Below are 15,170 nucleotides of genomic sequence, written 5' to 3'. Positions count from 1 at the left end.
CGGGTGGTACAGGGTGACACAGAGACACTTCTTACACCATCCTCAGAGCCTCTTGACCACCCGTGTCTCTGGGATCTTAGACCTTTGCCCCTCACATTTCCCTGCAATGACCAACTTCTTGTGACTCCGAACAACTGAATGTAGGTACAACCCCAAAGCAGTGCATCTTCTGCATGTGCACACATCACTTCTGCTGTGGAGCTTTCCTCTTGCTAGTGACACCTGAAATCCAGCAAGACCCACTCAGCAGGCACACATATGCAACCAGGAGACCTGGGGGAGTGAACACACCAGGGGCAATCCTTTGAGTCATTAGATACTGGAGCCCATGGGTAAATTCCTCTTCTTGCCTCTTTCTGGATGAACTGTCTTAAAAAGCAGTTGCTACATAGCTTTTTTTTTTTCTTTTCTTTTTTCAGATGGAGTCTCGCTTTCTCACCTGGGCTGGAGTGCAATGGCGTGATCTTGGTTCACTGCAACCTCTGCCTCCTGGGTTCAAGTGTTGCTGACACCTCAGCCTCCCGAGTAGCTGGGATTACAGGCTCCGGCCACTATGCCTGGCTAATTTTTGTATTTTTAGTAGAGACGGAGCTTTGCCATGTTGGCCAGGTTGGTCTTGAACTCCTGACCTCAAGTGATCTGCTCATCTCAGCCTCCCAAAGTGCTGGGATTACAGGCATGTGCCACCGCACCTGGCCTACATAGCCTTTTGAGAGACCTTTTTGTGAGATCAAGCACTCAGTTGCTCTTAATGCCATTGGGTGGCTGAATTCTCTTGCATCCTTGCGTTGGCTTTTCCTGTCTCCAGTCTTGCCTATCATTTCCCTCACTCCTGCGGCCCTTGCATCACACTGCTTAAAAGAGCCGTGGCACACAGGCCTTTACCTCAGGCCTTGCTTTGTAGAAAACTTTGGCTAAGACAAGATGTTCAAGCCCCTTTAATCTTTGCCCCAAAGCAAGACAGTCAGTACCGTGATCCTCTGTCATTTTTGTCTTAGAAAAGTAAAGCAGAAAAAAGTTCAGTCCTTGATCCAGAACCAAATAACCAAGGCACAAAGACAGAGCTTGTGTTCGGCTCTGATTCCAAGCCTGGGGCTTGTTCCGGAGTGGGAGACTGCTACCTCCGAGCAAGGCAGCATGTGAGGCTCAGGGCGGCATGTGAGGCTCGGTGGCATGTGAGGTTCGGAGGCATGTGAGGGGCGCTCCAAAGGATGGGGAGGGGCTTAGGGGCTTACCCAGTAAGAGGGGAAGGGGGCAAAGGTTGGTTGGGGCAATGACACGGGGCCTGGTGAGCGTCGTTGTGGCCAGCACAGGTTTCCTGGACAAGTAGTGGTAAGGCCAAGTCCCCAACATGGACTTTCAGTGCCTCTGAACAAGAGCATGGTGACATTTAGAGGAAGTGAGTGATCCAAGCTTAAGGCTAAGAGGATGTCTCTAGAGCAGCCTCCTTTATTTCTTATCTCTTGGAGTCACAGAAGTCCCAGAGTGTGACACAGAGGAGACCTAGGCCCATGCCTGCCAGAATTTCCCATTCTGTGCTCCCGGGAACTCTTGTGCTCCAAAGGACTTCACAAATTGCCACGAAAAAACAGCCTCCTCTTAGAGGGTCCCAAGGTACTGCATTATAGGAAAAGCCCGAAGCACACATGTCAGACAATAAATAAATAACAGTAACAAAACCCTGGTTAACTTGAATCCAGCAAACTTATTAGACTCTGTACACTTTCAAAAAATTGCAACCTCCAATCCGCCTCCTGGGTTCAAGTGGTTGTCCTGCCTCAGCCTCCCGACTAGCTGAGATTACAGCCACATGCCTCCATGCACAGCTAATTTTTGTATTTTTAATAGAGAGGGCGTTTTGCCATGTTGGCCAGGCTGGTCTTGAATTCCTGACCTCAAGTGATCTGCCCTCATCTGCCTCCTAAAGTGCTGAGATTACAGGTAGGAGCCACCCCACCCAACTAAAAGCATTCTTTTCTGAATAACAAGTATTTTAATCTTTTTGCATACTGTATTCTACAGAGGGGTTTTAGAAGTGTGTTTGGAAAAACACGAAGCTATCACGGTCTCCTCATTTGACTGTGGAGAAAAACCACAGACCAGAGAGGTGACTCAACTTATCCAGAGACACACAGCAGGAGCTTACACACATCCTGATTCCCCAACCGGGGCTCTTTCTTCGACCTGGGAGAAATTTCCACTGCATGATTGTTGCCAAGCTATTAATGAAAATGAGACCTAAATTAGCTTCAGAAAATGAGGTTTTAGCATTGGAAAGTTTTTGACTATTGAAATTGGGAATGCAAATGAGTCTATGTGCTAGAAATCTGTTAGCAAGTAAGAAAGAAGCTCCACAAATTCTAGCCTTTGGAACCTGTGGGGCCTTTTGGAGCCTCAGTTTACCCTTTAGTGAGGTGAGGTGGGAGGGAATAGGCCAGCCAATTGCTAAGTAAGGTTCATCTCAGGTGTAATGAGATTCTGCTATTTCAAAGACAAGTGTTGAATAGCAGAGAGGTCTGGGGACCAGGGGTGGGGGAGCCCCACAAGGAGGGGGAGACCAGTTGGCCCAGCCTCTGGCCTCTGGCAGACTTCTCAGCTGCCCACTGAGGAAGGCCTTTTCCCCAGATGCAAAGAGTGCATCTCACATTAGTTTGCAAGGCAGCACTGATTAGTAATTAAATGGTTTTTAAAAAAATAAAGCCATTAAAGCTAATGCCATCAAAATCAGAACCTCAGACACTGGCTCATAATGATGAGTGTGCCTCACGACTCGCAGGAGAGGACATTTACATTTTAACATGCACATTACACAGGCATTAATATTTCCCCCACCCACCCCTCCTCCCATCATTACAGGACCTGCTGATGAATCCATTTGTTTTCCAGCTTTACTCTGATCCTAAAAAAGCAGGCCATCCTGCAAGAAGTCAACGGGGAGGGATGAAAAGAGGCTCTGCATGAAGTCGGCTTTAGCCCTGCCATGCCTAGCTGTATAACTTTGAACAAGTGACCTCTTGGCAAACCTCATTTTGCTCATCTTTGAAATGGGGATAAGAATGCCTGCCCATCTTGTGGTGCTGTGCCGAGGATTGAATGGGTCAGTGCATTCGTAAATGCAACTCATAGTCAATTCTTGATAATGACTAGCCATTATTAGACCTGGTACTTGGCATACAGTAGGCACTTATCCAATGTGTCCTTAATTGAGCACCTACAGTGGGCAGTCCTACTGTGGGACACTGCTGGGGACCAGGGAGGGGAATGTGGGGCCTTCGAGAAGATTCATTCTTTCTGGAAGATGAGATGAATGAACGTAGAATCACTAGGCTCATCTTAGCCACAGGCTCAGAGGCTGCAGTGAGAGGTAGTCACAGTTACAATGCTGTGGACTGGGGAAGAAAGGTTTGCAGTCCTGGAGGGATGGGTGACATTCATAGCACCTGGTACAAGCCTGGCTTCATCCCGGGTGCTTTACACACTATCACATTTAATCCTCACAACCATCCCCATTTAACAGACAAAAAGCACTGAGGCTAGGAGAAGCCAATCAGCTTGTTCAGTACCACAAAGCTGGTAAGTGAAGGAGCCCTTGGTCAGTTGGGGTCTGTGAGGCCATCAGCCCATTGTCTTCTCATGGTATCAGGCTTCCTGCCAGGCAGGAGGAGCAATAAGTATCTGTACTGTCCCTTGGCTGTCAGGGTTGCAGAGACAGAAAGGGCAGGTTTCAGAGGCTCCGAATGACAGGCTGCGATGCAAACTTGGCCCAGGAGGTCTGAGAGGGAAAAGTTGGCCTTCATGGCTCACCAGACCTCACAGTCTTGCCTCTGAGACATAGTGACTCCCTTTATCTGAGGACTGGTCCTCCACTGGAGGCAAACCTCCTCGTCAGTCCCCCTGGCAAGTTTCTGTTGGCTGTGGAACCTGGAGTCTCCAGGCTCTCCCTAGACTTTTGCAGGCAGCCACTTGGAGAAGAGAGCCAGCCTGGTGAATCTGGAAGGCCTCTGTTCTAGACTCCTACAACATAGTCCATTGCTGTGTGACTTTGGGTCAGTCACTTCTCCTCTCTGGGCCACCACTTCCTATTCTGTAAAATGAGAAGGTGGGATGAGACAAGCTCAGCAGCCCCTCCAGGCCTAACTCTCCTATTCAACATGAGCCTTTGCATCTTCTGGATTTTTTTTGTAAATCAAGCATCTGCGCTTGGTGCATTGGCTCACTGAGACTTTCAACTTTCATTATTTCCCCCTAAGACTTAGCTGTCCAAGGGCTAAGGAACAAAAGTTTCAGCACATTTTAAGAAATATATAAAATATCAGGGCTAGACAGGCCATTTTCAGACAGTCCCTGGGGCCTAGTCAGCTATTAAAGATGGAAATTATATATTCATAATGCAGGATATTGCTGCTTGCTTATTTATAACTTGCTCCATTTCAAGAATATTTATTCTAGACGAGGAGGCTTGATAATTTTTTCATCCAATCTACTCCTCATAGCTTAGGGCAAAAGAAGGAAACAGCTCAATTGAAGGAGCAGTTTTCTATTACAAGCAGGTAAGGAAGGAACATGCAGCTCCCCTTTCACAGGCCAGGAACCCAGTCAGGTTGGGGCTCTCAGCCCTGCTGCCCCTCAGTCTGCACCAGCCCCTGGGGTGCCCCACCCAGAACCTCACCACCCTTGGGCACAGTCCTCTCAGACGAGGCAAAACTGCACATGGGAATGGGTAAAACACATAGACTCCATGCCCCTCCTTTGACCCAGGAAGAAGCTGAGGTCCAAAAAAAGCATATGTGCTTGCTCAAGATCACAGGGACCAGGACACACATACAAAGAGCTGGAGCATGAGCCTGCTCACCCTGGTCTCAGGCTAGCAGTCTCGAGGAGGGAAAGGGAGCTACCAAACCTACTATGATGCAGTCTCTTGACTAGGTGATACATCAAGCAAGTCAATAAGATTTTACTGAGCACTCCTGTGCTAGACAGTGTGCTGGGGATTAAGGAAGAGGGGATGGGTGCTTCAAGGAAGGTTCCCTCTGAAGAGCAGAGAGCAAAGCACACTGCATCACCAATTTGGACAACCCTCTCCCCAGTAGGTTCATCAGGATTATTCCCATTGGACTGAGGACAATGAGGAATTGAGCCGAGGTCACAACACTGGTGAGGGAAGGATGGAGTCTGGATTTGAACCTACCCTGGTCAGATTCAGGAGCCATGCTCTTTCTGTAACCCCTGAACCCTCTCCTAGTAGAACCCCATACAACTAAGGCTCCCCCACTTCCCCTGGACACTCAGGCTGTGAGCACTGCCATCCCCTGCAGGCACCTGGAGCAGGGGCCCTAATGCAAAGAGAAAACACAATTCACAGAGCTACTTTGTGATTGTTGGAAAAAGGCTATGGGCCAAGATGCCGCTAAGTTCAACCTAAATGTGACCTCTAACTCCCATACACCACACACATGCATACAGGCACACATGCACACACACATGCATGTGGGCACACGTGCACACACACCACACACACACATGCATGCGGGCACACGTGCACACACACATGCCAGGTCTGCCTGTCATGCTGCACTATCTGAGCATCTTCAGTTACACATCCCCTTGCCCGCTCAGTGAGGCCATAAAATCTATTCAGGGTAAACATCACTGAAACTGAAAAAGTATGTGTTTTGTGTCATTTATTCATTCTGCAAATATTTATCGAGCACCTATTACACGGCAGGCCCCAGGTAGACACGTGGGTTACGGGGTTGAATGGGGAGCGAAACTGACCCAGCTGCTGTCCTCCTGGAGAGTGTGGTTTGGTAGGGGATCCAGATTCGCACCTAGAGCTCTGGGATCTGTGAGAGGTGGTGACCGGTGAACGGGGCCTTTGAAGGGGTCAGGAGAGCTCTAAGCAGTGAGCAGGAGTTTAGCTCCGTCAAGTGGGGAGCCAAGCAGAGAGAGCTGCACCTGCAGAGGCCCTACAGCCAGGGAGAGGGCTCAAGGGGAGGCCCCAGGCCAGACCAGACCTACAGGTCCTCCTACGCCATATTAGGGATTAAGGTCTTTGTCATCAAGGCAATGAGAAGTGATTGAATGAAGAAAGGAACAAAATTAGATAAGCTTTTAAAGTATGGCTGAGGGTTGAGGAGGAGGATGCCAGGGTTCCTACCATGGGTGATGTTTATCCTAAAGCAGCCTTTGACATGTGTGAGACTGAGGGATCCCCTCATTTCTATGTAGCCAGGCTACAAAGCCTCCCGGAGCTGGTTAAAGAAGGGCTGAGGACCACCTGCCTTGGAACCAGGAATCTGGGAGCTGATTTTAAACGTACACTTCCAGGTCCAGGACACGTCTTCAGAATCAGAAGATCTGGGGGCATCCCCAGATCTGTATTTTAGGAGCTCAGCAGGAAACTTGGAAGTAGATTGAAAGTTGAAGACCTTTCATTTGGTCTCTATGAGATTTAGTCTGTCAAGAGAACCTGAGATTCTCTGGCCTCTAGGGAGGAGGTTCTCAACCTACACTGTTCATTAGAACTTCAGATGGCAAAGCTTCATGCTCAGAGATTCTGATTTACTTGGTCTTGTGGCGGTCTGGTCACCATTATTTCTCCCCAGGTGATTCTGTGATGCCAGTAAGGCAGGAGAGCAAGGGAGGAAGAGAGAGAGATGTGGGGAGCTCTGGGTCTTAAATCAGGGCACGATGTGGCAGGGATGGTGGAGGGGGAGGCAGGAGGCAGCAAGAACACTGCTTCAGCTGCTTCAGCCTCACCTTTTCCACACACCCCTCCTTCTGCACATGCTTCCACAGCACCTGCTCCATGCCAGGTCCTGTGCTGGGCACTGGGACACTGATAAACTTATTGCTGGAGTGTCCAGTCCCGAGGGAAGCTTGGCGTGTGTATGTGATGGTTCCTAGACCACTTCCCAGCTCACCAGGGTCAGGAAATGTGCATGTTGAGAATGACCAAGCCAGAGGAGTCTCTCACCACCTCATTTTCCTGCCTGAAGCCCAGGGATGAGGAGGGACTCACCCACGGTCACCTGGGTGTAAGGACAAGAGACAGCTGAGCCCATGATGCAGGTGAAGGTTCCCAGCCTTTCCCAGGTGCCTGGGCAGCAGGAAGAACTGAACGCTGCCCAAGGGTTTAGGGGCAGAGAGGGTGAGGGGTCAGGGGGTGAACTTGCAGCAGAGAAGGGGGAGGATGGAACTCATCACAGCCCCAACAGCATAGCTGAGCATCCAGTGCCCTCCAGAAATGGGGGTCCACTTAGCACTCACCCCTTGTGTTAGTCCATTTCACATTGCTATAAAGGAACACTGGAGAGTGGGTAATTTACAGTGAAAAGAGGTTTGATTGGCTCACGATTCTGCAGGCTGGACAAGAAGCATGGCACCAGCATCTGCTCAACTTCTGGGGAGGCCTCAGCGAGCTTTCACTCAGGGCACAAGGTGGAGGAGGGTCAGGTGTGTCACATGGTAAAAGAGGGAGCAAGAGGGATGCCAAGCTCCTTTAAACAACCAGCTCTCACATGAACTCATAGAGTGAGACCTCGCTCATTACCATGAGGATGCACCAAGCCATTCATGAGGGATCCACCCCTATAACCCAAACACCTCCCACTGGGCCCCACCTCCAACATTGGAGGCCACATTTCAACATGAGATTTGAAGGGGACACACATGCAAACCATATCACCCTCATTGTACAAATGTGGGAACTGAGGTCCAGGAGCAGTGGGACATGTCCAGGGTCACATCCACACTCATACATGCACAGATGCACACACAACATGCATGCACATACACACAGGCACACAGACACATATACATGCACTCACATACAGATACACACACAGTCACACTCACATACACACAGGTACAGACACATATACATGCGCACACATACAGATACACACAGTCACTCACATACACACATACAAGCACACAGACACATATACATGCACACGCAGATACACACAGTCACTCACATAGACACATACAAGCACACAGACACATATACATGTACACACTCACATACAGATACATACAGTCACACATGCACACAGGCACACTCACATACACACATATAACTAAATGAACACACACAAATGCACACATATACACACATTGGACACACAAGCACACAGACACATACAACATGCACACATTCACATACAGATCCATACAGACATACATACACATAGCCACAGGCACAAACGCACACATATACACACAGACATGCATATATGTGAACACACACAAATGCACACATACACCATACACACACCCACACAGCTTAGACAGCTATGATCTCCAGAGTTCTTTCCACCCACAGCTTTGTGTCTCAGCCTGAGTGTAGTTTATTGATTCTTTGGTATTGAAAAATTTATTTCTGCATTTTTAAACCACAGTTCTTGCTGAGGATACCCTAAATCTTAATATCAAATGAATCATCGTGATGTGAGGTTTTGGAGGGTGATCGTCTTTTCTATTTCTCTTAATCAATAAATCATTTGCAAATGCCTTTAATAGAGATAAATGAAAACCTGCCTTTACCCTATTATATTATTTTCAACCTTTAAATATAGAGTTTGTTAGCCCAGGAGTCTATAGGTTCTGTAAAAACAGGAAGCTCCTCTTCCAGGAATTTGAAATTGCTTCAACCTTCTCATCGACTGAGATGGCCAGGCTCCTCTGTGCGCCTGGCTAAGGTTCTAGAGCCCAAGGAGGCCCGCCTCCTGCCCATTAGGGGATCTGCTGACATGCACCCCCGACATGGCAACATGGCAACAGGGCAACATGGGCTAAAGATAGCCCCTTCCCCGACAGGGATACTCTCACATATACTGACAGACATTCATCTGCATGAACACACATTTATCCACACCAGCTTACACAGAGAAACGTACACACACACACCCATGCAGATACATGTGTGCCAAGACACACACGTATGCTTCCATCACACACATGTGGGCATCCTATACACATACTCCAAGGCTCCTTATTGCCTACAAATATAGAAGGGTGTGTGTGTGTGTGTGTGAGAGAGAGAGAGAGAGAGAGAGAAAGAGAAAGAGAGAATAAGAGAGACTTTATTTTATAGGAAGATGGTGAACAATAATTTGGGGCTCTATTTTTAAACTCTAAGGCCTAAGATTTAAAACAATCTATTCTTCTTTTTTTATTTTTTTATTATACTTTAAGTTCTAGGGTACATGTGGAAACCATCATTCTCAGAAAACAATCTATTCTTAATTCTCACTTTCTTCCCCCCTCCCACCCTGACCGCCATGCTTCGTTTTCTAGAAAATCAACAGGTGAGATGCTGAGGACCTGGGGTGACATCAGCAGGTGACACGGGGCAGGATCAGGGGCTTCCTCCATCACTTGGTGTTCAGAGAGGAGCAACCAAGGATCTTCAAGCCAAAGGGGCGGCCTGAACCCACAGACAGGTAGAAGTCAAAGCAGGTGGAGGGTTAAAAGGTGTTGCTGCTTTCTGCACAGCCCCACTGTTAATATCTCCTCCAAGGCCAAGAGCAATTCTGTAGCAGGAAGGTGCAGAGGCCTCCCAAGACAGCCTCCTGGAAAGTAACCACTTATGTGACGTCTCATGGGAGGAAAAGTTAACAGAAAAGGAATCTCACAGGAGGTGAAGGGCACAGGCTTTGCTCCTTCAGACCTCCGGGACAGGGTGCCCCTTTTGCTATGAGTTGAGCAGCAGAAACATCTTTGCTCTGGCCCTGACAAGCTGCTCTGTCCAAGAGTCACTCTGGCTCTCCTTCACATCTAGAAGAAACCGTATTCATCTCCGACACCCTTCTGGTGAACACGGCAGCAACATAACCCCAGAGAAGGTCAGAATGTCTGACCCAACTTCAGCCTCTCTCCTGGCACAGCTGGCAGTCGATAGTGTCAGGGACTGGCCCTGGACCAGAGGCCTAAGCATTGGCTTCTAAGCCACTTGCAACCTCAGCTGCTGCTTAACCTTTCTGAGTCTCAGCCTCACTTCTGTTATGATGGTGAGGCTTATTACACAGGCACACATGAATCTCCAGGGTTCCAGAGCAAACCTATCACCCATGACAATGAAGCTTGTAGAAGTTATTCTTATCTGAGGCTCACTGATCACATCAAAAGGAGAAGATCACTTCCTCAAAGATGTGATAAATGGACTCACTGCTTGATATATGCCCAGAACATTGGAGTTTACAAAGTTCTTTAAGAAAAGTATTTTTCTTTATGCTCCCAACACCCCTGTGAAGATTAGACAAGACATTTTTATTCCAATTCTGCAGATGAGAAAATTGAGGCCCCAGAGAGAGAGTGTGTGTTTTTCTCAAGGTCACACATACAATAATTGTACAGAACCGAGACTCCAACCCAGCACAGGCTCGGAACCTTCCAAAGGGCTTCAGAATTCAGGGGATGTCCTCACAAACCCTTTTGGGGTGGTGCAAGGAGCCTGACCCTCAGCCAGAATGTAATTACCTGCCTTTATCCAAGGGGGCCCGCAATGTCCACTCAGCACACTGAGAAGGCAGTGACCATGGCTGTCATTGCTCTATTCCTGGCATCTGGCATCTGGTGCCTGCCACAGAACAGATGATAGATCATATTTGTAGAATAAATGGGAGAATAGACCACGGCTGATTGGATGGATGGATGGATGGATGGATGGATGGATGGATGGATGGATGAATGGATGAATGGATGGATGGATAGATAGATGGATAAATGGATGAATGGGTGGGTGGGTGGATGGATGGATGGATGGATGGATGCATGCATGCATGCATGCATAAATTGACATTTGGTTCGCAAGATGGCTGCTGAAACTTCATCCAGGCTCTGTGTATCACATGTAGATGTGAAAAAGGCAAGCACAGGGGTAGGCCACTCATTCGTGAGAAAAACCTTCCCCAGAGGAAACTCCCTCTTTTATTCACAAACTGAAGGTCTCACAACCCCATGCCAGGATGGCTGGACTCCAGGAGTCTCCCTGCTTTGAAGCATCCACGGCCCCAGTTTGACCTGGGCCTTGGGCCTTTGGTAAGGACCTCGGAGCCCTACTCTCCTCCATAAAGGTAATGCAGTCACTTCATTATTAGCTCAATATGTCCTCTGATGGGAACGGACCTGCTGGGCTGGCCTGGAATATTAGCTGGGTTAATTGTCCCTTCAAATGAACAACCAGTTTAATCAAGGACTTAATGCCCTCAGCCATTCAATTATGCCTGCCTCTGGACATGCAGATTCCATTACCACCCAAGCACCTTGCGTGCAGGGAGAATGAGATTGTCTGGTGCATGTGTGTGCGTGTGTGTGTCTGTGTGTGTTGTCATTGCCCACAGGCATTTATTAAGAGCAAACTGTGGGCCTAGAGCCCAAGCTGGCAGGCAGCACCTGACCTTGGCTGTTGGCTGCATGACCTCATCAGGTAGCTTTGCCTGGTTCTGCTCAAGAGGGTTTTGCAACCACATCTCACTTGCAAATAGAGTGTGTGTGTGTGTGTGTGTATGTGTGTGTGTGAGAGAGAGCGAGAGAGAGAAGCTTGATAAGATCTCTGTGGGCTGTGGGGTTAACCATCTTTAAATTAAATTATTTAAATCAAATTCAACCCATGAAAACCCATATTTATACACACACACTCACACACGCACACACCCATATTCAGCCACTGTTCACTCTACCAAAAAAAAAAAAAAAACCCTAAAGCAAACAAAAAAATCCTTAACTTTAAAAGGAAAAACAAAAAAGAAAAAAAAAAAACCTTAACTCTAGAGTTTTTCTTAGGACTATATTGGAATCTTCCTTTTCCAACACATTCATGACAAGATGTGGTTAGAAGTAACCTACATGTCCATCAAAGGGAGAGTGACTAAATATTTTATGGCATATCTATACAATAGCATGCGGTCATTCCAGGACTGACATGTATCTCTATTCATGGACATGCACATTACACATTAGTGAGTTTAAAAAGAAGGTTGCAAACTGCATGCTTGCAGCATGATCCATGGATGGGAAACTATGCTTATCCAGTTCTATATGAATATTGATGGACAAGGACTTATCTGAAAGAGTAGTCCTCCCAATTTTCCCACTGTTTACATCTGGGTGGTGAGATGTTAGGTTATTTTGTTTTATTTTTATTTTCTTTATATCCTGGCTATTCTATAAGAACATATACAGTCAAATGAAGACACTACAGCACTACAGCAATTTTTTGCTTGGGACATTTTCTCATGTCTTTCCGAAGCCCCTTTCTATGAGTAAAGGTCACACCTGTCTCACCTCCTGAGAGGTCTCAAGTGTTGCATTGGGACTCAGGAGATAGGTGTGGCCCAAATTCTGTCATCACCTGCTTTGGACACTCTGGGACTTAACTGGCTCCTTCAGAAAATGATTCTGTTATTTATTTCAACAACCTGAAACGACTTTCATTTGCTAGTGATTATAAGCAAATACATGATCACTGGTAAAAATCTGAAAAATGCAGAAAAGCATATAGAAGTAAACAACACCCATAATTACATCAACCAAAGAGATCCACTGATACCATTTTGTTGTATTTCCTTCTAGTCTTTTTTCTAGGCAAAATGAGGGATTCGGACCTGTAGGCAGTCTCAAGCATGGGTGCTGATTCTTCGGAGGCAACCAGTGTTCTGGACCCAGGGCTGCCACTGACCAGCTGGGTGGCCTTGGCTGGGGACCCCACCCCCTCAGCCTGGTTCCTTATTTGTAATGTGGGAATGGTCATCACAATGCCTTTCTCATATGGTATCAATGGAAATGAGGACTAGAAAGCTTCAGCACTATTCCTGGCACAGAGCAGAACATTATTGTTAGACTATAAACACTATTTTAGAACCCTTTCTCTCTGTCCTGTACACCAGCCTCACATCACTTCTCCCATTGCAAGCAGTTGCCATGAGGATGACAGAAGATGAGGCAGTCAGTGGCTCCTGGCTGTGGCTTCACACCGGAATTATCTGGGAGGCTTAGAAAATACTGGTGCTTGGGCCGACCCCAGTCTAATTAAATAAGAATTATGGGGGTGGGGCCCTGGCATTGGTTTTTCTGGAAAGCTCCCCAGAGGATCCTAATGTGAGCCCTGGCTGAGCACCACTGGTGCATGTCAAAGTGCTTTAGAAAGGCCAGAGAGCTACATAAATGAAGGGGTTGTTATTATTCATTAAGGATACTTCTCTGGGGGTGGAAATGAGTTCATTGACTCCTCCTCACTCTCACCTGATCCTTCTAGTGGGACACGTTGGCAGAATCACAATCTCCTGCTCCGAGTGGGGCTTTAGGGCTCATAAGGCATTCTTATCACTTTTGGAGCTGAGGGTCTCATGGTTTTCTGAAGTGTCAACACTGTCCCAGGCACTGTGCTAAGCTGAGCACTTCACATGCAGAACAAGGGAACGGGCACTTCTTCACATTGCACCAGCCTCTACAGAGGGCACTTGGTAACATTCATCAAAAACATAATGCTACTCCCAGATATAACTAATGGAAATGAGTTTTAATTAATATTCCCCCAAAGAATGTATATGGCAGCATTATTTACAATAGCCTAAAACTGGGGGCAACCCAAATGTCCATCAAGGGTTGAATGAATAAGTAAGTTATAATATAGTTATACAATGGAACACCAGCCAGCAATGGGGGGGGGGGGGGCGGGGGGGAAGAAAAAGAGCTAGTGCTAAACACAACATGGGGTGAGTTTCACTAATTGCATATTTTTTGTTTGTTTGTTTTGGAGACAAGGTCTCACTCTGTCTGTCACCCAGGCTGGTGGAGTGCAATGGCGCAATCTCAGCTCACTGCAATCTCCACCTCCCGGGTTCAGGAGATTCTCCTGCCTCAGCCTCCCGAGTAGCTGGGATTATAGGTGTCCACCATCACACCCCACTAATTTTTGTATTTTTTGGTAGAGACAGGGTTTCACCATGTTGCCCAGGCTGGTCTTGAACTCCTGACCTCAAGTGATATGCCTGCCTCAGCCTCCCAAAGTGCTGAGATTACAGGCCTGAGCCACTGTGCCCAGCCCACAGATGCCATCTTGAACAAGAGAAATCAGATACAAAGAGTATATCAATTCTTTATGATTCCATTTATACAAAATTCAGAAACAGGCAAAACCAATCCTGGTGGTAGAAGTCAGATTAATAAATTGCCTTGGTAAGAATAAATTGTCCTGGATATCCACCAGGACAAGCCATGAGATGGGGCTGGCAACATTCTATAGTAACCTACACCTCCATGTGGGTGGTGATTGCACAGGTGTATACACAGCCTGTGTATCACATTTAACAAATTTATTCGGCTGTACACTCTTCTTTTTGCAAGTTAAATTTCAAATCAAAGTTTTAAAAATGCAAATAAAATTGCATATATCCTTGACCCTCGTGGCTCCACGTCTAGAATTTCTTTTTCTGTGGGTGTATTTGCACAATGAAGATACTACGTAGGTACAAGATTATTTATTGTAACACTTATTGTAAGAGCCAAAAAATAGCAAGAAAGCAAAATGTCCATCAATAGGGGCAGGTTAGATAAAGTACCACTCTTAACCATACAGCATGACACCGCCATTCAAAAATAGAAACAATCACCAGCATATGTTCTTCAAGTGAAAAAAAAAAAAGCAATGTGCAGAGATGCATGAAGAATGGGCTATCCTTGGGGTTTAAAAATGTGAAGAGAGAGAGAGAAAGAGCTTAGTATATGAAAGAGTAAAATGAAAAAGCTATGGAAGGACTTACAAGAAACTAGAGATTAGTTGAACATGAAGAGGGGACCTGGGTGGCAGGATAGGGTTGAAGGAAACTTTTCACTGTATATTTTTTATGCATTTTGAATCTTGAACCTATTAAAATTTCTTTTTAAAAAAAATCGAAAACAGCCAGACCCACATTCACCTTCTTCAAGGCCTATTGCTGTGATACAATTCCAACGTTCACCTTGGCTAATACAATCCCAAACCTAGCCCCATTGCCCCCCCGCCCCGCCATCCCTTCAATACTCTACTTCCTGATGCCTTGAACATGTGACATGACTCTCATACCTTCCCTAGGCCTTTACATCTGCTAGTCTCACCTTGGAACATGCCCCTTTTCTGCATGATGTCACCTCCTCCAGAAAGTCTTCCTAGACTTCCCTAGACACCC

Source organism: Rhinopithecus roxellana, chromosome 5, assembly GCF_007565055.1.
Source record: "Rhinopithecus roxellana isolate Shanxi Qingling chromosome 5, ASM756505v1, whole genome shotgun sequence".
NCBI classification, from domain to species: Eukaryota; Metazoa; Chordata; class Mammalia; order Primates; family Cercopithecidae; genus Rhinopithecus; species Rhinopithecus roxellana.
Note: the sequence above shows the minus strand (reverse complement) of the source record.